General features: G+C 42.9%; 1 protein-coding gene across 1 annotated transcript in view; it reads left to right on the top strand.

Moving 5' to 3' along the window:
• Nucleotides 1-13,648: 13,648 nt before the first annotated feature.
• Nucleotides 13,649-24,943, top strand: part of fam49ba (family with sequence similarity 49 member Ba) — a 40,074-nt gene continuing 28,779 nt past the window's right edge. The window contains exon 1 of the mRNA XM_035800588.2: nucleotides 13,649-13,807. The gene's annotated coding sequence lies outside the window, so the exon portion shown is untranslated. The remainder of the gene's footprint in view (nucleotides 13,808-24,943) is intronic.

Here is a 24,943-nt window from a genome sequence, read left to right as displayed (position 1 = left end):
ATAATGCTATGCTAGGCTCTGCTGGCAGCAGGCAACATTTTCACGAAAATAAGAAAAGCAACCAAATTAAATCATTTACCGTTGAAGAACTTCGGATGTTTTCACCCAGTTAGATAGCAAATGATCCTTTTTTCCAAAAATATTACTTTTGTAGGCGAAATAGCTCCCGTTTGTTCATCATGCTTGGCCGAGAAATCGACCAGAAAATGCTACCACTACAACGCCGAACTTTAAAAAAAAAAATTGCTCTTGAAGCATGTTGGAACAGCAGACTGGGATAAGGATTGATTGAATATGTCCGTAAACACAACAGCCAGCTGGTCTGCGCATGCTCTGAGGGCGCGGCTGGGGATGCCGTCTGGGCCTGCAGCCTTGCAAGGGTTAACACGTTTAAATGTTTTACTCACCTCGGCTGCAGTGAAGGAGAGGCCACATGTTTTGGTTGCAGGCCGTGTCAGTGGTACTGTATTGTTATCAAAGCGGGCAATAAAGTTATTTAGTCTGCCTGGGAGCAAGACATCCTGGTCCGTGACGGGGCTGGATTTCTTTTTGTAATCCGTGATTGACTGTAGACCCTGCCACATACCTCTTGTGTCTGAGCCGTTGAATTGCGCCTCTATTTTGTCTCTATATTGACGCTTAGCTTGTTTGATTGGCTTGCGGAGGGAATAGCTACACTGTTTGTATTCGGTCATGTGTCCGGTCACCTTGCCCTGGTTAAATGCAGTGGTTTGCGCTTTCAGTTTTGCGCGAATGCTGCCATCAATCCACGGTTTCTGGTTTGGGAATGTTGTAATAGTTGCTGTGGGTACGACATCGCCGATGCACTTGCTAATAAACTCGCTCACCGAATCAGCATATTCATCAATGTTGTTGTTTGACTCAATGTGGAACATATCCCAATCCACGTGATCGAAGCAATCTTGAAGCGTGGAATCAGATTGATCAGACCGGCGTTGAACAGACCTGAGTGCTTCCTGTTTTAGTCTCTGTCTATAGGCTAGGAGCAACAAAATGGAGTTGTGGTCAGCTTTTCCGAAAGGAGGGCGGTGCAGGGCCTTATATGCGTTGCGGAAATGGAAGTTAGAATAACAATGATCCAGGGTTTCACCAGCCCTGGTTGCACAATCGTTATGCTGATAGAATTTAGGGAGTCTTGTTTTCAGATTAGCCTTGTTACAATCCCCAGCTACAAAGAATGCAGCCTCAGGATATGTGGTTTCCAGTTTACATAGAGTCAAATAAAGTTTGTTCAGGGCCATCGACGTGTCTGCTTGGGGGGGAATATATGTGTCTGATTATAATCGAAGAGAATTCTCTTGGTAGATAATGCGGTCGACATTTGAATGTGAGGAATTCTAAGTCAGGTGAACAGAAGGACTTGAGTTCCTGTATGTTGTTGTGATCACACCACGTCTCGTTTATCATAAGGCATACACCCCCGCCCCTCTTCTTACCAGAAATATGCTTGTTTCTGTTGGCACGATGCATTAAGAAACCAGCTGGTTGTACCGACTCCGATAGCGTCTCTCGAGTGAGCCATGTTTCCGTGAAGCAAAGAACGTTACAATCTCTTATGTCTCTCTGGAATGCTACCCTTGCTCGGATTTCATCAACCTCGTCGTCAAGAGACTGGAAATTGGCAAGCAGTATGCTCGGGAGTGGTGCGCGATGTGCCCGTCTCCGGAGCCTGATCAGAAGACCCCTTCAACTGCCCCTTTTACGGAGTCGTTGTTTTGGTTCGGCGGCTGGGATCCGATCCATTGTCCTGGGTGGAGGGGAAAACACAGGATCCGCTTCAGGATAGTCATATTACTGGTCGAAATGATGGTGAGATGACGTTTATCTTATATCCAGTAGCTCACGACTGCATGTAATCAACCTAAGATTACCTGGGGAACCAATGTAAGAAATAACACGTAAAAAAAACAAATACTGCATAGTTTCATAAGTACGCGAAGTGAGGCGGACATCTCTGTCGGAGCTGGAAGTTGAGTTAGGTTGAGGTCAGACAGTAGGAACAGGGAGGGGTAATATGAGTTAGGTTGAGGTCAGACAGTAGGAACAGGGAGGGGTAATATGAGTTAGGTTGAGGTCAGACAGTAGGAACAGGGAGGGGTAATATGAGTTAGGTTGAGGTCAGACAGTAGGAATAGGGATGGGTAATATGAGTTAGGTTGAGGTCAGACAGTAGGAACAGGGAGGGGTAATATGAGTTAGGTTGAGGTCAGACAGTAGGAACAGGGAGGGGTAATATGAGTTAGGTTGAGGTCAGACAGTAGGAACAGGGAGGGGTAATATGAGTTAGGTTGAGGTCAGACAGTAGGAACAGGGAGGGGTAATATGAGTTAGGTTGAGGTCAGACAGTAGGAACAGGGAGGGGGAATATGAGTTAGGTTGAGGTCAGACAGTAGGAACAGGGAGGGGTAATATGAGTTAGGTTGAGGTCAGACAGGAGGAACAGGGAGGGGTAATATGAGTTAGGTTGAGGTCAGACAGTAGGAACAGGGAGGGGTAATATGAGTTAGGTTGAGGTCAGACAGGAGGAACAGGGAGGGGTAATATGAGTTAGGTTGAGGTCAGACAGTAGGAATATGGAGGGGTAATATGAGTTAGGTTGAGGTCAGACAGTAGGAACAGGGAGGGGTAATATGAGTTAGGTTGAGGTCAGACAGTAGGAATGGGGAGGGGTAACATGAGTTAGGTTGAGGTCAGACAGTAGGAACAGGGAGGGGTAATATGAGTTAGGTTGAGGTTAGACAGTGGGAACAGGGAGGGGTAATATTAGTTAGGTTGAGGTTAGACAGTAGGAACAGGGAGGGGGAATATGAGTTAGGTTGAGGTCAGACAGTTGGAACAGGGAGGGGTAATATGAGTTAGGTTGAGGTTAGACAGTAGGAACAGGGAGGGGGTAATATGAGTTAGGTTGAGGTCAGACAGTAGGAATAGGGATGGGTAATATGAGTTAGGTTGAGGTTAGACAGTTGGAATGGGGAGGGGTAATATGAGTTAGGTTGAGGTCAGACAGTAGGAACAGGGATGGGTAATATGAGTTAGGTTGAGGTCAGACAGTAGGAACAGAGAGGGGGTAATATGAGTTAGGTTGAGGTTAGACGGGAGGAACAGGGAGGGGGTAATATGAGTTAGGTTGAGGTCAGACAGTTTGAACAGGGAGGGGGTAATATGAGTTAGGTTGAGGTCAGACAGTAGGAATAGGGATGGGTAATATGAGTTAGGTTGAGGTCAGACAGTAGGAACAGGGAGGGGGTAATATGAGTTAGGTTGAGGTCAGACAGTAGGAACAGGGAGGGGGTAATATGAGTTAGGTTGAGGTCAGACAGTAGGAACAGAGAGGGGGTAATATGAGTTAGGTTGAGGTCAGACAGTTGGAACAGGGAGGGGGTAATATGAGTTAGGTTGAGGTCAGACAGTAGGAACAGGGAGGGGGTAATATGAGTTAGGTTGAGGTCAGACAGTAGGAACAGAGAGGGGGTAATATGAGTTAGGTTGAGGTCAGACAGTAGGAACAGGGAGGGGGAATATGAGTTAGGTTGAGGTCAGACAGTTGGAATGGGGAGGGGGTAATATGAGTTAGGTTGAGGTCAGACAGTTGGAACAGGGAGGGGTAATATGAGTTAGGTTGAGGTCAGACAGTAGGAATAGGGATGGGTAATATGAGTTAGGTTGAGGTCAGACAGTAGGAACAGGGAGGGAGAATATGAGTTAGGTTGAGGTCAGACAGTAGGAACAGGGAGGGGGAATATGAGTTAGGTTGAGGTCAGACAGTAGGAACAGGGAGGGGGAATATGAGTTAGGTTGAGGTCAGACAGTAGGAACAGGGATGGGTAATATGAGTTAGGTTGAGGTCAGACAGTAGGAACAGGGAGGGGTAATATGAGTTAGGTTGAGGTCAGACAGTAGGAACAGGGAGGGGGAATATGAGTTAGGTTGAGGTCAGACAGTAGGAACAGGGAGGGGTAATATGAGTTAGGTTGAGGTCAGACAGTAGGAACAGGGAGGGGTAATATGAATTAGGTTGAGGTCAGACAGTAGGAACAGAGAGGGGTAATATGAGTTAGGTTGAGGTCAGACAGTAGGAACAGAGAGGGGGTAATATGAGTTAGGTTGAGGTCAGACAGTAGGAATAGGGATGGGTAATATGAGTTAGGTTGAGGTCAGACAGTTGGAACAGGGAGGGGTAATATGAGTTAGGTTGAGGTCAGACAGTAGGAACAGGGAGGGGTCAGACAGTAGGAACAGGGAGGGGTAATATGAGTTAGGTTGAGGTCAGACAGTAGGAACAGGGAGGGGTAATATGAGTTAGGTTGAGGTCAGACAGTAGGAATAGAGATGGGTAATATGAGTTAGGTTGAGGTTAGACAGTAGGAACAGGGAGGGGTAATATGAGTTAGGTTGAGGTCAGACAGTAGGAATAGGGATGGGTAATATGAGTTAGGTTGAGGTCAGACAGTAGGAACAGAGAGGGGGTAATATGAGTTAGGTTGAGGTCAGACAGTTGGAATGGGGAGGGGTAATATGAGTTAGGTTGAGGTCAGACAGTAGGAACAGGGAGAGGGAATATGAGTTAGGTTGAGGTCAGACAGTAGGAACAGAGAGGGGGTAATATGAGTTAGGTTGAGGTCAGACAGTAGGAACAGGGAGGGGTAATATGAGTTAGGTTGAGGTCAGACAGTAGGAACAGAGAGGGGGTAATATGAGTTAGGTTGAGGTCAGACAGTGGGAACAGGGAGGGGTAATATGAGTTAGGTTGAGGTCAGACAGTAGGAATAGGGATGGGTAATATGAGTTAGGTTGAGGTCAGACAGTAGGAACAGGGAGGGAGAATATGAGTTAGGTTGAGGTCAGACAGTAGGAACAGGGAGGGGTAATATGAGTTAGGTTGAGGTCAGACAGTAGGAACAGGGAGGTCAGGGGAATAGGGATGGGTAATATGAGTTAGGTTGAGGTCAGACAGTAGGAACAGGGATGGGTAATATGAGTTAGGTTGAGGTCAGACAGTAGGAACAGGGAGGGGTAATATGAGTTAGGTTGAGGTCAGACAGTAGGAACAGGGAGGGGAATATGAGTTAGGTTGAGGTCAGACAGTAGGAACAGGGATGGGTAATATGAGTTAGGTTGAGGTCAGACAGTAGGAACAGGGAGGGTAATATGAGTTAGGTTGAGGTCAGACAGTAGGAACAGAGAGGGGTAATATGAGTTAGGTTGAGGTCAGACAGTAGGAACAGGGAGGGGGTAATATGAGTTAGGTTGAGGTCAGGACAGGGAGGGAATATGGGGTTGGGTAATATGAGTTAGGTTGAGGTCAGACAGTAGGAACAGGGAGGGGTAATATGAGTTAGGTTGAGGTCAGACAGTAGGAACAGGGAGGGGTCAGACAGTAGGAACAGGGAGGGGTAATATGAGTTAGGTTGAGGTCAGACAGTAGGAACAGGAGGGGTAATATGAAGGTTGAGGTCAGACAGTGGGTAATATGAGTTAGGTTGAGGTCAGACAGTAGGAACAGGGAGGGGTAATATGAGTTAGGTTGAGGTCAGACAGTAGGAACAGGGAGGGGTAATATGAGTTAGGTTGAGGTCAGACAGTAGGAACATGGGGAGGGTATATGAGTTAGGTTGAGGTCAGACAGTAGGAACAGGGAGGGGTAATATGAGTTAGGTTGAGGTCAGACAGTAGGAACAGGAGGGGTAGGGAATATGAGTTAGGTTGAGGTCAGACAGTAGGAACAGGGAGGGGAATATGAGTTAGGTTGAGGTCAGACAGTAGGAACAGGGAGGGGTAATATGAGTTAGGTTGAGGTCAGACAGTAGGAACAGGGAGGGGTAATATGAGTTAGGTTGAGGTCAGACAGTAGGAACAGGGAGGGGTAATATGAGTTAGGTTGAGGTCAGACAGTAGGAATAGGGAGGGGTAATATGAGTTAGGTTGAGGTCAGACAGTAGGAACAGGGATGGGTAATATGAGTTAGGTTGAGGTCAGACAGTAGGAACAGGGAGGGGTAATATGAGTTAGGTTGAGGTCAGACAGTAGGAACAGGGAGGGGGTAATATGAGTTAGGTTGAGGTCAGACAGTAGGAACAGGGAGGGGGTAATATGAGTTAGGTTGAGGTCAGACAGTAGGAATAGGGATGGGTAATATGAGTTAGGTTGAGGTCAGACAGTAGGAACAGGGAGGGGGTAATATGAGTTAGGTTGAGGTCAGACAGTAGGAACAGGGGAGGGGTAATATGAGTTAGGTTGAGGTCAGACAGTAGGAACAGAGAGGGGGTAATATGAGTTAGGTTGAGGTCAGACAGTTGGAACAGGGAGGGGTAATATGAGTTAGGTTGAGGTCAGACAGTAGGAACAGGGATGGGTAATATGAGTTAGGTTGAGGTCAGACAGTAGGAACAGAGTGTCCTGGGTAATATGAGTTAGGTTGATCAGACAGTAGGAACAGTTAGGTTGAGGTCAGACAGTTGGAATGTGGAGGGGTAATATGAGAGGTTGAGGTCAGACAGTAGGAATAGAGATGGGTAACCACCAGGTTGAGGTCAGACAGTAGGAACAGGAGGGGTAATATGAGTTAATCCTGAGGTCAGACAGTTGGAATGGGGAGGGTAATATGAGTTAGGTTGAGGTCAGACAGTAGGAACAGGTGGGGTAATATGAGTTAGGTTGAGGTCCAGACAGTTGGAATGGGGACCATGAGTTAGGTTGAGGTCAGACAGTAGGAACAGAGGGGTAATATGAGTTAGGTTGAGGTCAGACAGTAGGAACAGGGAGGGGTAATATGAGTTAGGTTGAGGTCAGACAGTAGGAACAGGAGGGAGAATATGAGTTAGGTTGAGGTCAGACAGTAGGAACAGGGATGGGGAATATGAGTTAGGTTGAGGTCAGACAGTAGGAACAGGGGGGGGAACCATGAGTTAGGTTGAGGTCAGACAGTAGGAACAGGGATGGGGAGTTAGGTTGAGGTCAGACATAGGAACAGGGAGGGGTAATCCATGAGTTAGGTTGAGGTCAGACAGTAGGAACAGGGAGGGGAATATGAGTTAGGTTGAGGTCAGACAGTAGGAACAGGGATGGGTAATATGAGTTAGGTTGAGGTCAGACAGTAGGAACAGGGAGGGGGTAATATGAGTTAGGTTGAGGTCAGACAGTAGGAACAGGGATGGGTAATATGAGTTAGGTTGAGGTCAGACAGTAGGAACAGGGAGGGGTAATATGAGTTAGGTTGAGGTCAGACATAGGAACAGGGAGGGGGAATATGAGTTAGGTTGAGGTCAGACAGTAGGAACAGGGATGGGTAAATGAGTTAGGTTGAGGTCAGACAGTAGGAACAGGGAGGGGTAATATGAGTTAGGTTGAGGTCAGACAGTAGGAACAGAGAGGGGTAATATGAGTTAGGCTGAGGTCCTCCAGTAGGAACAGAGAGGGGGTAATATGAGTTAGGTTGAGGTCAGACAGTAGGAATAGGGATGGGTAATATGAGTTAGGTTGAGGTCAGACAGTTGGAACACCAGGGGTAATATGAGTTAGGTTGAGGTCAGACAGTAGGAACAGGGAGGGGTCAGAGGTTGAGGTAGGAACAGGGAGGGGTAATGGAGTTAGGTTGAGGTCCAGTAGGAACAGGGAGGGTAACCATGAGTTCCTTGAGGTCAGACAGTAGGAATAGAGATGGGTAATATGAGTAGGTTGAGGTAACAGTAGGAACAGGGAGGGGTAATATGAGTTCCTCCATCAGACAGTAGGAATAGGGATGGGTAATATGAGTTAGGTTGAGGTCAGACAGTAGTCCTCCATCAACAGAGAGGGGGTAATAGAGTTAGGTTGAGTAACCATAACCAGCTGAATCCTCCATCACCACCATTGGAGGGGGGTGAGTCCTCCATACCATTGAGAGGGGTGTACCACAACCAGCTGAGTCCTCCATCAGACAGTAGGACCAGTAACCATAACCAGGACCATTGGGTACCATAACCAGCTGAGTCCTCCATCACCACCTTGAGTGGGGGTCAGGTAACCATAACAGTAGAGTCCTCCATCACCACCATTGGAGAGGGAAGGTAACCATAACCAGGCTGAGTCCTCCATCACCAGAGTGGGGGTAGGTAACCAGTAGGTCCTCCAACCAGGGAGTCCTAGGTAACCATAACCAGCTGAGTCCTCCATCACCACCTTGAGTGGGGTGTCAGTAACCATAACAGCTGAGTCCTCCAACATTGGAGGGGTGTCCTAGGTAACCATAACCAGAGGTCACCACCAGTGGGGGGAACCATAACCAGCTGAGTCCTCCATCACCACCATTGGAGTGGGGTGTCACAGGTAACCATAACCAGCTGAGTCCTCCATCACCACCATTGGAGTGGGGTGACACAGAAAACCATAACCAGCTGAGTCCTCCATCACCACCATTGGAGTGGGGTGTCCTAGGTAACCATAACCAGCTGAGTCCTCCATCACCACCATTGGAGTGGGGTGACACAGGTAACCATAACCAGCTGAATCCTCCATCACCACCATTGGAGTGGGGTGTCCTAGGTAACCATAACCAGCTGAATCCTCCATCACCACCACTGGAGTGACACAGGAAACCATAACCAGCTGAGTCCTCCATCACCACCGTTGGAGTGGGGTGTCCTAGGTAACCATAATCAGCTGAGTCCTCCATCACCACCAGTGGGGTGTCCTAGGTAACCATAACCAGCTGAGTCCTCCATCACCACCATTGGAGTGGGGTGTCCTAGGTAACCATAACCAGCTGAGTCCTCCATCACCACCGTTGGAGTGGGGTGTCCTAGGTAACCATAACCAGCTGAGTCCTCCATCACCACCATTGGAGTGGGGTGTCCTAGGTAACCATAACCAGCTGAGTCCTCCATCACCACCGTTGGAGTGGGGTGTCCTAGGTAACCATAACCAGCAGAGTCCTCCATCACCACCTACCAGTGGGGTGACTAGGTAACCATAACCAGCTGAATCCTCCATCAACACCAGAGGGGTGTCCTAGGTAACCATAACCAGCTGAATCCTCCATCAACACCACCAGGAAACCATAACCAGCTGAAGTCCTCCATCAACACCATTGGAGTGGGGGACAGGTAACCATAACCAGCAGAGAGGCCAGAGGCCTCCACCACAGGTAACTATAACCAGCAGAGGCCTCCACCACTACCAGTGGAGTGGGGTGACAGGTAACCATAACCAGCAGAGGCCTCCACTCACCACCATTGGAGTGGAGTAGTCCAGGTAACAGTGGACCACCATCCACCACTACCAGTGGAACCATCAGAGGCCTCCACCACTACCAGTGGGGTGGGGTGACAGGTAACTCATAACCAGCAGGGACCAGGTAACCATAACCAGCAGAGGCCTCCACCACACCAGTGGAGTGGGGAGAGGTAACCACGCCTGTCGTAACAGATGCCTCCACCACGTGTAAGGTAAGGTAAGGTAAGGTAAGGTAAGGTAAGGTAAGGTGAGAGAGAGAGAGAGAGAGAGAGAGAGAGAGACTCTCCAAGCTCATAGAATTTGATGATTGATGACCTGTAATAGTGTATTGCATGTGTTAACTTCATGCAAGAGAGAGGCAGCCATGATTTTATTTTTGATAATTGTGTAGTGGATTTGAGTTTGACCTGCCATACCAACATTTTTCGTAAATGTTTTCAACCGTATGTTTCTGTTTATTATTACAGTAAAGGAACTGTATTATACATTGAACATATATAAGTTTCAAACCATACCGTGTGTAGAGCAGCAGTAGTAACATCCTGAAATAGGGGAAGTGAGAAAAATACTGGGTAATTATTCATACAGTAGCAGAGAAAAAGTACAAAATTGTAGTTTAATTGAATATATTCACATTACAGCCACACCAGTATTCAGTACAGTATGAATGGCCATGGCCCCCAAGAATGATTGAACTGTACCAGAGTAAGTTCCCCGCTGCAAGGCCCCCCTTATCCTTGTACATTTGCAAATTAAGATTTGTCTGAATCCTTTTCTCAAAGTTACTAGAAATGAGCATTTAAAACGAGTTTTTATTTAAAATGGGGGCATAACCCCAGATTACAGTCGCAAAATGTGTCCTGCCCCAATGTAAGAGTCCTAGTAGCCAAAATAAGTGAATGTGAAAGATGGGCTTGGCCTACAGTGTATCAATGTCAAAAGCCATCACACGTTGAATCTGCGTTCAGATTGCTGCTGTCACAAAGGTGTCACTTCCTACTTGCAAAATCAATTCCTTTTATAGTTATGAGGTTATAAAGTAGGTTTTATATCAGACATTCCCCTTTAAATCTCTTGTTCGCAATAACTTTTGCATTGATTGTCATAGGAACATCAAAAAAAGTGCAAAATATTCTAACAACATCTGGGAAAGAAGTTCAAAGACAAGACAGATACTTTAATTGGAGAAACAGGAAGGACTGAGATCAAAAAGAGGATAACAGAATGCAGAGAATATTTAAAACATTTCATGATTAATCCTATCTTCATGGCTTCACCCTCTTATTATATTGAAAAACTTTGTCTCTTTCTTAAAAAATGTTGATTTAGCTTTAGTGTTGTAAACCATTTATCAACAGTATCTACTGAATCTCAATTGCTCAAAATGTATTTTTCAATATTTTCAATAAATCACTAACTCAAGATGAACTGGACGAGGTGGCGAACTGGACGAGGTGGCCGACTGGACGAGGTGGCCGACTGGACGAGGTGGCCGACTGGACGAGGTGGCCGACTGGACGAGGTGGCCGACTGGACGAGGTGGCCGACTGGACGAGGTGGCCGACTGGAAGAGGTGGCCGACTGGAAGAGGTGGCCGACTGGAAGAGGTGGCCGACTGGAAGAGGTGGCCGACTGGACGAGCTGGCCGACTGGACGAGCTGGCCGACTGGAAGAGGTGGCCGACTGGAAGAGGTGGCCGACTGGAAGAGGTGGCCGACTGGACGAGGTGGCCGACTGGAAGAGGTGGCCGACTGGAAGAGGTGGCCGACTGGAAGAGGTGGCCGACTGGAAGAGGTGGCCGACTGGAAGAGGTGGCCAACTGGAAGAGGTGGCCGACTGGAAGAGGTGGCCGACTGGAAGAGGTGGCTGACTGGACGAGGTGGCTGCAGCTAATGTCCATGAATCCCAGTAAAGGATCCTGGCCAAACACGCCCCCATTCACATCAACTGGGCTGTACAGGATCAAGGGTCAAGAGCTTTAAGTTCCTTGTGTCCACATCGCTAAGGACCTATCATGGTCCAAACACACCAACACAGTCACGAACAGGGCACGACAACGCCTCTTCCGCCTCAGGAAGCTGAAAAGATTTGGCACGGGCCCTCAGATCCTTAAAATATTCAACAGCAACACCATGGAGTGTCTGGAGAGGCTGCATCACAGCTTGGTATGGCAACTGCTCTGCATCCGTCCATAAGGGTAGTGCATATGTCCCAGTACATCACTGGGGTCGAACTCCCTGCCATCCAGGACCTCTATACCAGGCGGTGTCAGAGGAAGGCCCTAAAAATGGTCAGACTCCAGCCATTCAAGTCTGGGACCAAAAGGTTCCTGAACAGCTTCTACCCCTAGCCATAAGACTGCTATATAGTTAACCAAATAGCTACCCGGACAATCTGCAACGACCCTTTTACTATTTTTTTGACTGTGCACACACACTGGACTCTACCCATACACTCACACATACTGACACTGACACGCCAACACATGCACACATCATTTTAAAATATGGAGTCAATGCATGCACCTAATTAGCATATTAATACAATCCCCATCAAAAATCTGTCCGTTTAAGCTATGGGCCAAGTCTCAATCCTCAGCATCTGCCGATATCGGCCTTCCGCATCTGCGGTGAAAAGTGGCAGAGCTACGGAGGTGTTTGTCAGACCAGGAGACATTACGAAATTCGGTCTTCTCACGAAAACGTCTGTACGCCGAACAGTTTGGGCTACAAAACTATTATGACCACTCTATCGAAAGACGAGACTCTAACGAACACAAGAGATGTAGATCTACCACATAGATAGGGCGGACACTTCGAAACAAATGTCCTTTTGATTTATTTTTTGGCTATCTGGTTTTCCATGTATGAATCTGTTATTCAATGTGTTTCGAAAGGATAATAGCAGTAAGTTTCATCAAATACATGTAAAAATATTTTTGTTATATATTTTTTATATTCGTTTTATACCTACAAGTATGCATCTAATGGCTAAACGACCAACTTAAAATATTTCAATATGTTAGCTTTGTAGAAATCCAGCCCCGTGCCCTTAGAGTCTAGGGAGTTATAGGGCAGGGTAATGTCTCCTCTTCCTTAGTCCACAGAGAGCAATATGTTAGCTTAGTAGAAATCCAGCCCCGTGCCCTTAGAGTCTAGGGAGTTATAGGGCAGGGTAATGTCTCCTCTTCCTTAGTCCACAGAGAGCAATATGTTAGCTTAGTAGAAATCCAAATCCTCCATTATGAAATGGGCCCCTGCTGACAGGCGAGTAGAAACATACCGGGCCGTGACAGACGGAGTGGGGACAGGGGACACTTTTCCTCCTACCAGTGTGGATGCCACCATCACATGCCCAGTACGTGCAGTATATATATATATATATATATATATATATATACTGTAGCTGGACTGAGGGTTTGCATTTGGACCATCATTTAGGCACTGGGTTTCCTTTGCTTGATATTAACAGATTTCATGTTTCAAGCAGCACATCAGAATCATTAGTACAACAAACATCATTAACAGTCCTCACATCAAACTAACAAACCAAATCACATCACAGATACCCTGGTCTACAGACACCCTGGCACAGTGCAACTTGTAGCATGTGGGAAAAACCACAATGTCCCTCCCTCTACTACTAACCAACCAGCAGTAATATACACAACTACAATGTCCCTCCCTCTACTTACTTTACACACCATCCCTCATGTCAAGATATGAGTCTAGTTGTGTTGGGCAGGGAAGAGGTGTCGGAGCTTGATGCTCTCTCGGCAACTGCTTGACGAAGGCTGAGAGGGGGGCGACAGGAATTGGGGATCTGCAACCCAAGATGACTGCCTTTTATTGGCTGACCCCACGGTATGATAAGGCACCTGGCAACCTGATCCCTAGCAACCAATCGGTTTGGTTTGGGCCAGAGGTGGGAAGGGCCAGTTACATATTTTTAGTCTCTGAGAGAGGGCTGTGAGATGGTGTGCTAAAAGTCACCGGCAGGTCATTCTGTAACACAATTAGCGAAACCAAAACCTGTATGGCTGTGATGCCTTGTGTCAGTTACATTGATGGTTTGAATAATTTAGTTTTAGTTTGATGCTTCTATGATGATCCATGAAAAATGTATTGAGGATAATAGACTAAAATGCATTTTTGTATGATTTGATTATTTCTATCAAATCAACACAACTTTTTACGCAAATCAAAGGTTGTAAAAGTAGGCCAGACATTTTTTTAAATAATTAGCACTTGTTTTGATGTTTCTATGACAATGCAAAAGTGATTGTGAGCAAGAGATTTAAAACATCAAAATGTCTGTTGAATGTCTGTTGAATGTCTGATATAAAACCTACTTTACCTCGGTTCAGCCCTCTCGGTGATGGCTGGTGACGTCATACAAATAATCCGCAGTACTAGAAGGAACCTGTGCAATTGACAACCATCATTTTTCCGGGTTGGCCTGTCATGCAAAAGGAGGCACACGGGACCGCGTACCTGGTTGTTTTGAGTTCTACGTGTTAATACGAAGATTTCCTTATCGATTTCAGGTGTAGACCTATACTTTCTCGATCTTGAAGGTATGTGTTTATCTGGACTGTAATCTACTGTTGTGCTTTCACTTTGAAGGTACTAAATTGTCTTCAATTCATCTTTGTAGAGTTACTACAAACGCGCAGCATAATTTCAGGCATTTAGCAACAGGTATCATGACTAAAAAAATGTGTTAATGTTTTGGTTGTAGCATGTTGAAACACTTTTGTCTGTAAACAAATGAAGTTGGGCGCCTAGGCCTATATACTTCAAATTGTTATAAACTGATAAAGCAAACTCACATATGAACTCGACGGCTGAAAATTGCATAGCCTAAGAGAAAGCAATTTGCTGATTTAAATTCTCATCTCAAAGAATGATCATGCTTATGTCAAATAATTAGCTAAATGGTTATAGTTGAACACAGAACTGAAGTTCTGCTGGTGTGAGAATAGAACCAGTCTTTACAAATTGAAAGGAAAAAAGCTAAACTATTCTCATACTTCCTCAATGTGAAGGCAGCTTTTCAAAGTAATTATACCACTTCCTCATTTTGTTTATTCAAAACACGCATTTAATTCGCCAAGTTCTCTCATTTGCTTTGCCGATCTTATGCATTGTTACTTATAGTTTAAGACGTGTTATTTTGTGCAACAATGTAATTTTGTGTAACGATACAATACAATAGATTTTTTTTTATTGAAGGTTACAAGTAGACTACAAACAGTTATTCAGCCTTGATAACATTTCCCAGGAGAGAAAGAAGGTAAGGCAGCAGGAGAGAAGCGGTCTTATCGGCATTCACTTGAATGATACTACGATATATTGCAAAGAGAAGCGGTCTTATCGGCATTCACTTGAATGATACTACGATATATTGCAAAGAGAAGCGGTCTTATCGGCATTCACTTGAATGATAGTACAATATATGCAGGAGGACGTTTAGCAGATTTTATGGAAGCAATAGCCAGTGATGAAACAGAAAGGACTCTGTCACCTGTGCTTTGACATGCATTGCATCTGTAAGAACAAGGTTGATGATTCTGCATGGAAATTAAAGGACTTTAAGATGCGCTATGCAGATATGGCTCCTCCATTTCCTGGTTCTTAAAATTCGAATAATTAGCCTAAATTCGGTTTAAGTGACAAGACAAGAAAGTATAGCGTAGAGAGTCATTGTACCATCTAAACAGCGGCGAAATATATTTTCCAGAACCAAAAATATAGTTTTTTTTACACCTGTTTGAAACTGATGTACAAAACCGAAAGTACACGACGCAAAAACGAAACTTAAGAACGGGAAGTATAGAAATACCGCACATAGAACAGATCTACCCCTTCTTAGACTTGCTTTCGATGGGAATGACAGATCTAACACTTATATTTCTATGTGAATATGGTCGGACAGCCCAAAAAGTTACATATTGCAGCTTGAAAGGCTCATCATACTAAGAATGATCTTTGTCTGTTAGTTCTGCTTGCTGGAGTTGTGTATTGCCTTGTACTTCACAGATCATACTTTATTTGAGTTAAAAACCTGTGCAGAGAACTTACTGAAAGCTTCAGTGTGGGAGTTGATGTCTGACTACTGCAATGCTATCTTTTGGTATACATCCTTTGTAATGAGATGAACCTCTCAATCTCTGTGCTGTGGTGTCAGTTACTAGTGGGTAGAGTAAACACCTCATGTTCAGCTATTGTCTGTTTATTTGCAAACCCTTGAAATTGTGCATGCTGCAAACAGGTATTGCAGTTATAAGTACTATATTTGTGTATGTAGTATACTAGACTGTAATTCCATTTCAAAGTGGGACCACTTTGTGGTTAGAGTTATTACTCAGCTACATGAGATCCACAGCAAGGTGACTTCCTTCAAATCAACCAAGACTGCCGCAATTGGCTCTTCTCAGTTTGTGCCGTCCTTTCAGGTCTGTCCACATTTGGAACAGCCAGCCAATAGTGGAAGTCTTCTTGGGAGATTTAACTTTCATTGATATTGATTTTTCTAAGTAAGAAGTCATGTTTTAGAGTAAACCTTTTGCTAAATTAAGTTAAAGTTGTATTAGTCGTATGTACAGGATACACATGGTATACATTGTCCAACGAAATGCTTACTTGCAGGTTCCTTCTAGACAATGCAACAACAATAATAAATAATAAATTATAAGAATACAAACATAAAATGGCTCAGTGGAATAGAATAAACATTTATAACATAGTGATGAAGTTCCTAATATTTTAATGATTATGAGTTGTAACATAGTGATGAAGTTCCTAATATTGGAATGAGAATGAGTTGTAACATAGTGATCGATTTTGTTCATGCTTCTACATCTGCTCTGGCAGAATGTTTACACATCATGGTATTCTAAATGTATCAGCCCAACGGCAGCCCTGTCACTGGGCTAGAGAAATCTAACCACTTTCAAATTCATAGACTGACATCATTTTAAATAGGGCCGTCTCCATTTAGTTGACTGGTTGATTGTTTGGTCGATAGTATGTTGACAGATTTGAGTCGAGCAGTAGCAAACCAATTAAATAATTGAATGGTGTACAACACACCAGTCTGATTGGTTACTGTCTGAGTGGACTAATCCATTGTGGAGGATGGTACGGTCCATCACTAAGACTTGTGCTACTGATATGGTATATTGTTTTATTATGTAAGAACAATGGTGCAATACTATTAAACATTTTTATTATTTTATAACAAATGCACTTTCTCCTGCGTTGGATAGCGGTCATTGTCTGCGGTTCCGAAACATCAGTGCGCTGTTGAATTGCCACCTTTTCCTAGATCATGTTGCTGTGTGCATAATAGCAAAGTTAACCAGCATATTGGTGTTGAGAACAATGTGGTAGAGGGAGAAGCGGGGTTAGGAGACGAGAAAACAGCCCCTGCCTTATTGTCTAAGAAAAGTGAGGAGAGAGGAAACCCCAACTTAATTAGGTCTGTAATCAATAACCTAACTTTTAAATGTGGCTGTCCTTATAAATCATCCATATATATATATATATATATATATATACAGAAATAAGACAGATCCTGTTTCTAATTGAGTGTTTGTTTAATAGCCTACTGTTTCAGTGAGCACCAAGCTTCACACCAAGCTTCACACAACCACATGTCAGTTAAACAATTTCACAAATGTGTCTGTTTTTAATGTTTGCTAAGCTGTAATAAAGGCTTTACACACGTTTTATTAGTTAGAACAGCCTCTCTGGTATTACTTATCATTTATTTAGTGTTGTTTACACTCTTCCAAATGGTCAGAAAAGTAATATTTCTAATAATAATAATAACCCTCCTTTTTCTTGGTCTTCGTATCGTCATTATTATTATTATTTATTATGTTGTTATTATTAGTAGGCTTAGTATAGCAGCTTTGTGTCACCACCACCGAGCTGCAGGCCAAAGAGTGCATCCTGTTTAGTCTTAAAACCGTAACTCACTTAAGGCCTATATTTTAAAATTATATAGGTTACTGTATCAGTCAGTCATTCATTTGTTCATGTCATCACACAGCAGACGAGTCATTCGTGATTTGAAATGCAATCAAGCGTTTTAGTTTTAGTTTTTAAATAAAGAGACCCTTGGAGAATTGGCATAAACAAAAAAATACACCGTTCCGTTTTTAGTCTTCGCTGTAATAAAGGCTTTACAAAAAAAAAAAAACATTACGACAGACTCTCTGGTACGCTTGTCATGTATTTAGTGTTGTTTACATTGTTCCAAATGGTCAGAAAATTATAATCTAACAGCACATGTTTGATCCACATATTAGTACTTTCTCCTTACCTTCTTTTTCTTTTTTTTACACAACTTGTCAAATTTATTCCACACATCTGACTTTCCCTTTACCTCCTGAGCAACCAGTAAACATGCCCCTGTTTAGAGTTTATTTGCCACGTCCTCTGCATCCATTTTGCTGTCACATGTGTTCGGAGTTTGTTAAAACCAATATATTGATGTGAATATGATATGCTATAGTTCAGGCCCTATTGGTCACCTACATGCGATGCATACACGTGTCATGTAAAGACAGCAAGAGTTGAGGAATAGGGAATCAGTTTCGGTATCAGGACTTCTCAGTCAGTCAGAAATTGCTGTAATTATGTTGCAGCTTCAGCACGATAAACACTGATGAAGTTCTGTAGTTGTCGCAGCAGCAGGGAGGACAGGGAGACAACGGGTGCTAAGTCACACATTCACTCGCTGTCATTTTTTTAAACACAGTACAGCATGTCTGAGCACAATCGAATTAAGAAATGTCAACCAATCGATTGGTCGAAAGAATAGACAGCTCTCGGTCTACCAATATATTTTTGGGGTGAAAAATTACATTATTGGGTTATTCTGAGGCGTTTATAAGTTATATTCTATTCAAAATATTCTGTATCATTAAATTGAATAGCAGGAAATACAGTTGAAGTCGGAAGTTTACATACACTTAGGTTGTAGTCATTAAAACTCATTTTTCAACCACTCCACAAATTTCTTGTTAACAAACTATAGTTTTGGCAAGTCAGTTAGGATAGCTACTTTGTGCATGAAGTTTACATTCACTAAGTTTACTGTGCTTTCAAACAGCTTAGAAAATTGCAGAAAAGGATGTCATGGCTTTAGAAACTTCTGAGTGGCTAATTGACATCATTTGAGTCAATTGGAGGTGCACCTGTGGATGTATTTCAAGGCCTACCTTCAAACTCCGTGCCTCTTTGCTTGACATCATAGGAAAATCGAAAGAAATCAGCCAAGACCTCAGAAAAATAATTGTAGACCTCCACAAGTCTGTTTCATCCTTGGGAGCAATTTCCAAATGCCTGAAGGCACCACATTCATCTGTACAAACAATAGTACGCAAGTATAAACACCATGGGACCACGCAGCCGTCATACCGCTCAGGAAGGAGACACCTTCTGTTCCCTAGAGATGAACGTACTTTGGTGCGAAAAGTACAAATCAATCCCAGAACAACAGCAAAGGACCTTGTGAAGATGCTGGAGGAAACAGGTACAAAAATATCTATATCCACAGTAAAATGAGTCCTTTATTGACATAACCTGAAAGGCCGCTCAGCAAGGAAGAAGCCGAAACCACCATTAAAAAGCCAGACTACGGTTTGCAACTGCACATGGGGACAGAGATTGTACTTTTTGTAGAAATGTCCTCTGGTCTGATGAAACAAAAATATAACTGTTTGGCATAATGCCCATTGTTATGTTTGGAGGAAAAAGGGGGAGGCTTGCAAGCTGAAGAACACCATCCTAACTGTGAAGCACAGGGGTGGCAGCATCATGTTGTGGGGGTGCTTTGCTGCAGGAGGGACTGGTGCACTTCACAAATAGATGGCTTCATGAGGCAGGAAAATTATGTGGATATATTGAAGCAACATCTCAAGACAGTCAGGAAGTTAAAGCTTGGTCGCAAATGGGTCTTCCAAATGGACAATGACCCCAAGCATACTTCCAAAGTTGTGGCAAAATGGCTTAAGAACAACAAAGTCAAGGTATTGGAGTGGCCATCAAAAAAAACCTGACCTCAATCCTATAGAAAATGTGTGGGCAGAACTGAAAAAGCATGTGCGAGCAAGGAGGCCTACAAACTTGACTCAGTTACACCAGCTCTGTCAGGAGGAATGGGTCAAAATTCACCCAACTTATTGTGGGAAGTTTGTGGAAGACTACCCGAAACATTTGACCCAAGTTAACAATGTAAATGCAATGCTACCAAATACTAATTGAGTGTATGTAAACTTCTGACCCACTGGGAATATGTGATGAAAGAAATAAAAGCTGAAATAAATAATTCTCTTTACTATTATTCTGACATTTCACATTCTTAAAATAAGGTCTAACTGACCTAAAACAGGGCATTTTTACTTGGATTAAATGTCAGGAATGATGAAAAACTGAGTTTAAATGTATTTGGCTAAGGTGTATGTAAACTTCTGACTTCAACTGTAGATTCTGCCTTAACATTTACCTTGCAGCAGAAGGGAGGTAACTGTATCTCTGGTGTGTGAATACTATAATGTTGAGCCTAAGAAGTGTTATGGAAATCAAAATGATAGGAGAGCAAGGTTTAGTCTGCGTAGGGCAGGACCAGAAGGTGGCCATTATTGTGTCAGTGTAAGTCTAGGTTTTGGCTGTGCATTCCTATGTGCTGCAGCGTAACTTAAAGTGCGGCTTGACATAGCCTTAAGGCAAAGATACTTGTCTGACTAGCTAGCTCTGTAAGTGTTGATTTGTGCTTGGCCTCTTGTCTCTCTCCTGTATGCCAGGGGGTCTTTCATGGATGCTAGTGTTTTGGTAATGAAGATGCACTGCTTGTACCGGTGTTATGACGTTTTTATTCCTTCCTTGAATGTTTTAGGTTTACCTGTGATATTGTTTTTTACATAACGTTGCAGAGAATGTAGCATGATGATTACATCATGAATACAACAACATGTTATCACAATCATACACTGCATGTCACGTCTGTCAAGTAAACATCTGGATTTTCCTAGACCACATTGCTGCTATACTAATGGTCTATTGCTGGTCTGAAAGAGAAATTGGAGTTTGTCACCGACAGCTGTAGCGTTTACCTTTTGTTAGTTGGCTACAATTTGTTCAGTGTGTTGTTAAGCTTGGCATGTCTGTTTGACAGACTGAAGATAGACACTGACACATTGCCGAAAAAAGAATTGAGTGGAGAAGACAAGCGAGACAGCCAAACCCAAATACAGAGGAAATGCCAGTCTGATACTTTGTAACTTCCTGGGTGGCTTGTGTCTGATGTAGCACATTTGTCACACTATAAAAATTGACACATCCGTCTTTAAACACTCTGCAACACGCTGCAGGACTAAAGCAATGTGAACTAGTCCCCAGAAGCCTTGAACATATTTTGAGTTGTCTTTAAACACTCTGCAACACGCTGCAGGACTAAAGCAATGTGAACTAGTCCCCAGAAGCCTTGAACATATTTTGAGTTGTCTTTCACGTCATCTTTACCCTCCTTTAGAAGTTAGCATGATACATGGAATTGAGGGTAACACATAAGCAGGGTTCAATCCAAAATGACGCTGTAGCGCGCTTGACATTTTAAAGTTCCAGTATGTAGCTTTGTGGGCGACCGGACCAAATGCAAATATAGACGTGTGTTTATCGAAGCTGTCATTCTCATTGACAGCAAGCGGTAGATCCCTTCTGTGTGCGCTATTTCTCAGTGATTTAGATTGTACAATGATTTTGTCAAAAACTGAAATTAGTCGAACGCGATAGAATTTTAGCAACCAGGAAATGGCGGAGACATTTCTACATATTGTGGCTTTAAAGGTCATTTTCAATTGAGCCAATATCTGCAGCATTTACCTTGAATGCGATCTCTGCAGAAAACCGTAACATTTTCTTTAAAATACACATGGTCTACAAATATGATCGGATTGAATCCCAGCTTGACTCTAGTAGAGTTACATTCTTCTGAAATGTATCCATTTACAGTGCCAATCTGTGATTGGCACATCCATTTTTGGACTTTTAAATTAATTACATTTTATTATTTAATTCAGAATAGAATATAACTTAAAATAGTTAGAATAGTTAAAATGTCTAACCCATTAGAATCCAACATATAAGCATGTTGTACTCCATTGTCTGTGAACAAACACTGTCTAGCCTCAAAACAAGGATAACACTATCATTTGTATCTCATGGACGGTCAGTCCTTGCATCAATAGCTCCGTCTATGAATTTGAGAGTGGTTACATTTCCCAAGCCCCATTCCTCAGCGTTGTACTAAAACAGTGGGAGGGTGCCCTTTAATGTGTTTACCATAATACTTATTGTAAAATGTGGTATCGGCAGTCAGAATGTCAAAGCAACTATTGCCGTTGTGCATCACTGAGTTTAAACCCCTAGGCAAATAACAATGCCTAATATTACACCTTCTCAGAGCTCCTAGATTTAAAATTCTAAAAACACTGTGCTCGGTCAATAAGATGTAGTTTTCTAAAGAGATTTCTGTTGTTTATAGATATTAATTAGATATTATCTGTACATTTTTAAAATGTATTTTTACCTTTATTTAACTAGGCAAGTCGGTTAAGAACAGATTCTTATTTTCAATGACGGCCTAGGAACAGCATAATGTACACACTTCCTAAAGAATTTAGTTACATGCTTGCTTTGCTTCATGTTTTCTCCATAATCTTTTTGTGAATGCTTTATGTTGCTGAGGTTCAATATTTGGCAAGTATTCAAATTGGTTATGAAGCTAAAGTAGCTCCTTTTGTAGTTGCGTTTTACTATTTTATAAATCCTTTACAAAACCTTTGTAGAAGTGTCCATGGTAAAAAAAAAAAAGTTTTGTTTGTGCATGTGTTCTAGAGGTCGACTGATTGATTAGGGCCGATTTCAAGTTTTCATAACAATCAGTAATCGGCATTCAGCAGCAGGCTCGTAAGCATTCATTCAAACAGCACTTTCCTGCGTTTGCCAGCAGCTCTTAGCAATGCTTGAAGCACAGCGCTGTTTATGACTTCAAGCCTATCAACTCCCGAGGCTGGCAATACTATAGTGCCTATAATAACATCCAATAGTCAAAGGTATATGAAATACAAATGGTGTAGAGAGAAAAAAAATCCTATATTCCCAATAATAACAACAACCTAAAACTTCTTAACTGGGAATATTGAAGACTCATGTTAAAAGGAACCACCAGCTTTCATATGTTCTCATGTTCTGAGCAAGGAACGGAAACGTTCGCTTTCTTACATGGCACATATTGCACTTTTACTTTCTTCTCCAACACTTTGTTTTTGCATTATTTAAACCAAAGTGAACATGTTTCACTATTTATATTATTTATGTATAATATTAAGTTAAAATAAAAGTGTTAATTGTTCATTCAGTATTGTTGTAATTGTCATTATTACAAATATATATATTTTTAAAATCGACCGATTAATCGGTATCTGCTTTCTTTGGAACTCCAATAATGGGTATCGGTATCGGCGTTGAAAAATCATAATCGGTCGACCTCTTGTGTGTGTGTGTGTGTGTGTGTGTGTGTGTGTGTGTGTGTGTGTGTGTGTGTGTGTACATTCAGATTCAGTAGTTTGTGGCAGCATGCCTTGGTGGAATAAACAATACTGTATGTAGGCCTCTCCCTAATTGAATAACTGGTGAAATGATGCATTGAGTTGTACTTCAAGCACACATGTCTATAGGCCTACTAAATAGTACACCTCTACAAAATGTTAATTCTGTCTAGTATGTCACAATGTTTTGTTGTGGATCCCACTAAAGCATTCAACTAGATTTGCAAAGTATGTTCATTCAGACGCATGTTTCAGTCAGACATGTATGCACAGTCACGCGATGGGTGGCAAGTTCACACAGGTTTTCCCCCAAGTTGCGGATCACACCTATCCTGCTCTTGGCATTTTTCTGTGCTCTCTCGTTCCCCTTTTATTCCATGGCACAGATACATGAATATGCAATATACTAGAGGGGTAAACTACGAAGATACATGGGTATGCTTTAGACTAGAGGGGTAAACTACGAAGTTACACAGATACATGGGTATGCAGTAGACTAGAGGGGTAAACTACAAAGATACATGGGTATGCAGTAGACTAGAGGGGTAAACTACAAAGATACATGGGTATGCAGTAGACTAGAGGGGTAAACTACAAAGATACATGGGTATGCAGTAGACTAGAGGGGTAAACTACAAAGATACACAGATACATGGGTATGCAGTAGACTAGAGGGGTAAACTACACAGATACACGGGTATGCAGTAGACTAGAGGGGTAAACTACAAAGATACACAGATACATGGGTATGCAGTAGACTAGAGGGGTAAACAACAAAGATACACAGATTATATGCAGTAGACCAGGGCTAAACTACAAAGATACATGGGTATGCAGTAGACTAGAGGGTAAACTACAAAGATACACAGATACATGGGTATGCAGTAGACTAAACAGAGGGGTAAACTACACAGATACACAGATACATGGGTATGCAGTAGACTAGAGGGGTAAACTACACAGATACATGGGTATGCAGTAGGCTAGAGGGGTAAACTACAAAGATACACAGATACATGGGAATGCAGTAGACTAGAGGGGTAAACTACAAAGAACAAATGGGTATGCAGTAGCCTAAGGGGTAAATCAAAGATACATGGGTTGCAGTAGACTAGAGGGGTAAACTAGCACAGATACATGGGTATGCAGTAGACTAGAGGGTAAACTACAAAGATACACAGATACATGGGCATTGCAGTAGACTAGAGGGGTAAACTACAAAGATACACAGATACATGGGTATGCAGTAGACTAGAGGGGTAAACTACACAGATACACAGATACATGGGTATGCAGTAGACTAGAGGGGTAAACTACACAGATACATGGGTATGCAGTAGGCTAGAGGGGTAAACTACAAAGATACACAGATACATGGGTATGCAGTAGACTAGAGGGGTAAACTACAAAGATACACAGATACATGGGTATGCAGTAGACTAGAGGGGTAAACTACAAAGATACACAGATACATGGGTATGCAGTAGCCTAGAGGGGTAAACTACAAAGATACACAGATACATGGGTATGCAGTAGACTAGAGGGGTAAACTACACAGATACACAGATACATGGGTATGCAGTAGACTAGAGGGGTAAACTACACAGATACATGGGTATGCAGTAGGCTAGAGGGGTAAACTACAAAGATACACAGATACATGGGTATGCAGTAGACTAGAGGGGTAAACTACAAAGATACACAGATACATGGGTATGCAGTAGACTAGAGGGGTAAACTACAAAGATACACAGATACATGGGTATGCAGTAGACTAGAGGGGTAAACTACAAAGATACACAGATACATGGGTATGCAGTAGACTAGAGGGGTAAACTACAAAGATACACAGATACATGGGTATGCAGTAGACTAGAGGGGTAAACTACAAAGATACACAGATACATGGGTATGCAGTAGACTAGAGGGGTAAACTACACAGATACACAGATACATGGGTATGCAGTAGACTAGAGGGGTAAACTACACAGATACACAGATACATGGGTATGCAGTAGATGTAAACTACACAGATACATGGGTATGCAGTAGGCTAGAGGGGTCAAAGTTACATGGGTATGCAGTAGACTA

Source organism: Oncorhynchus keta, chromosome 23 (genome assembly GCF_023373465.1).
Source record: "Oncorhynchus keta strain PuntledgeMale-10-30-2019 chromosome 23, Oket_V2, whole genome shotgun sequence".
NCBI lineage: Eukaryota > Metazoa > Chordata > Actinopteri > Salmoniformes > Salmonidae > Oncorhynchus > Oncorhynchus keta.
Note: the sequence above shows the minus strand (reverse complement) of the source record. Positions and strands in the feature narration are given on the sequence as shown.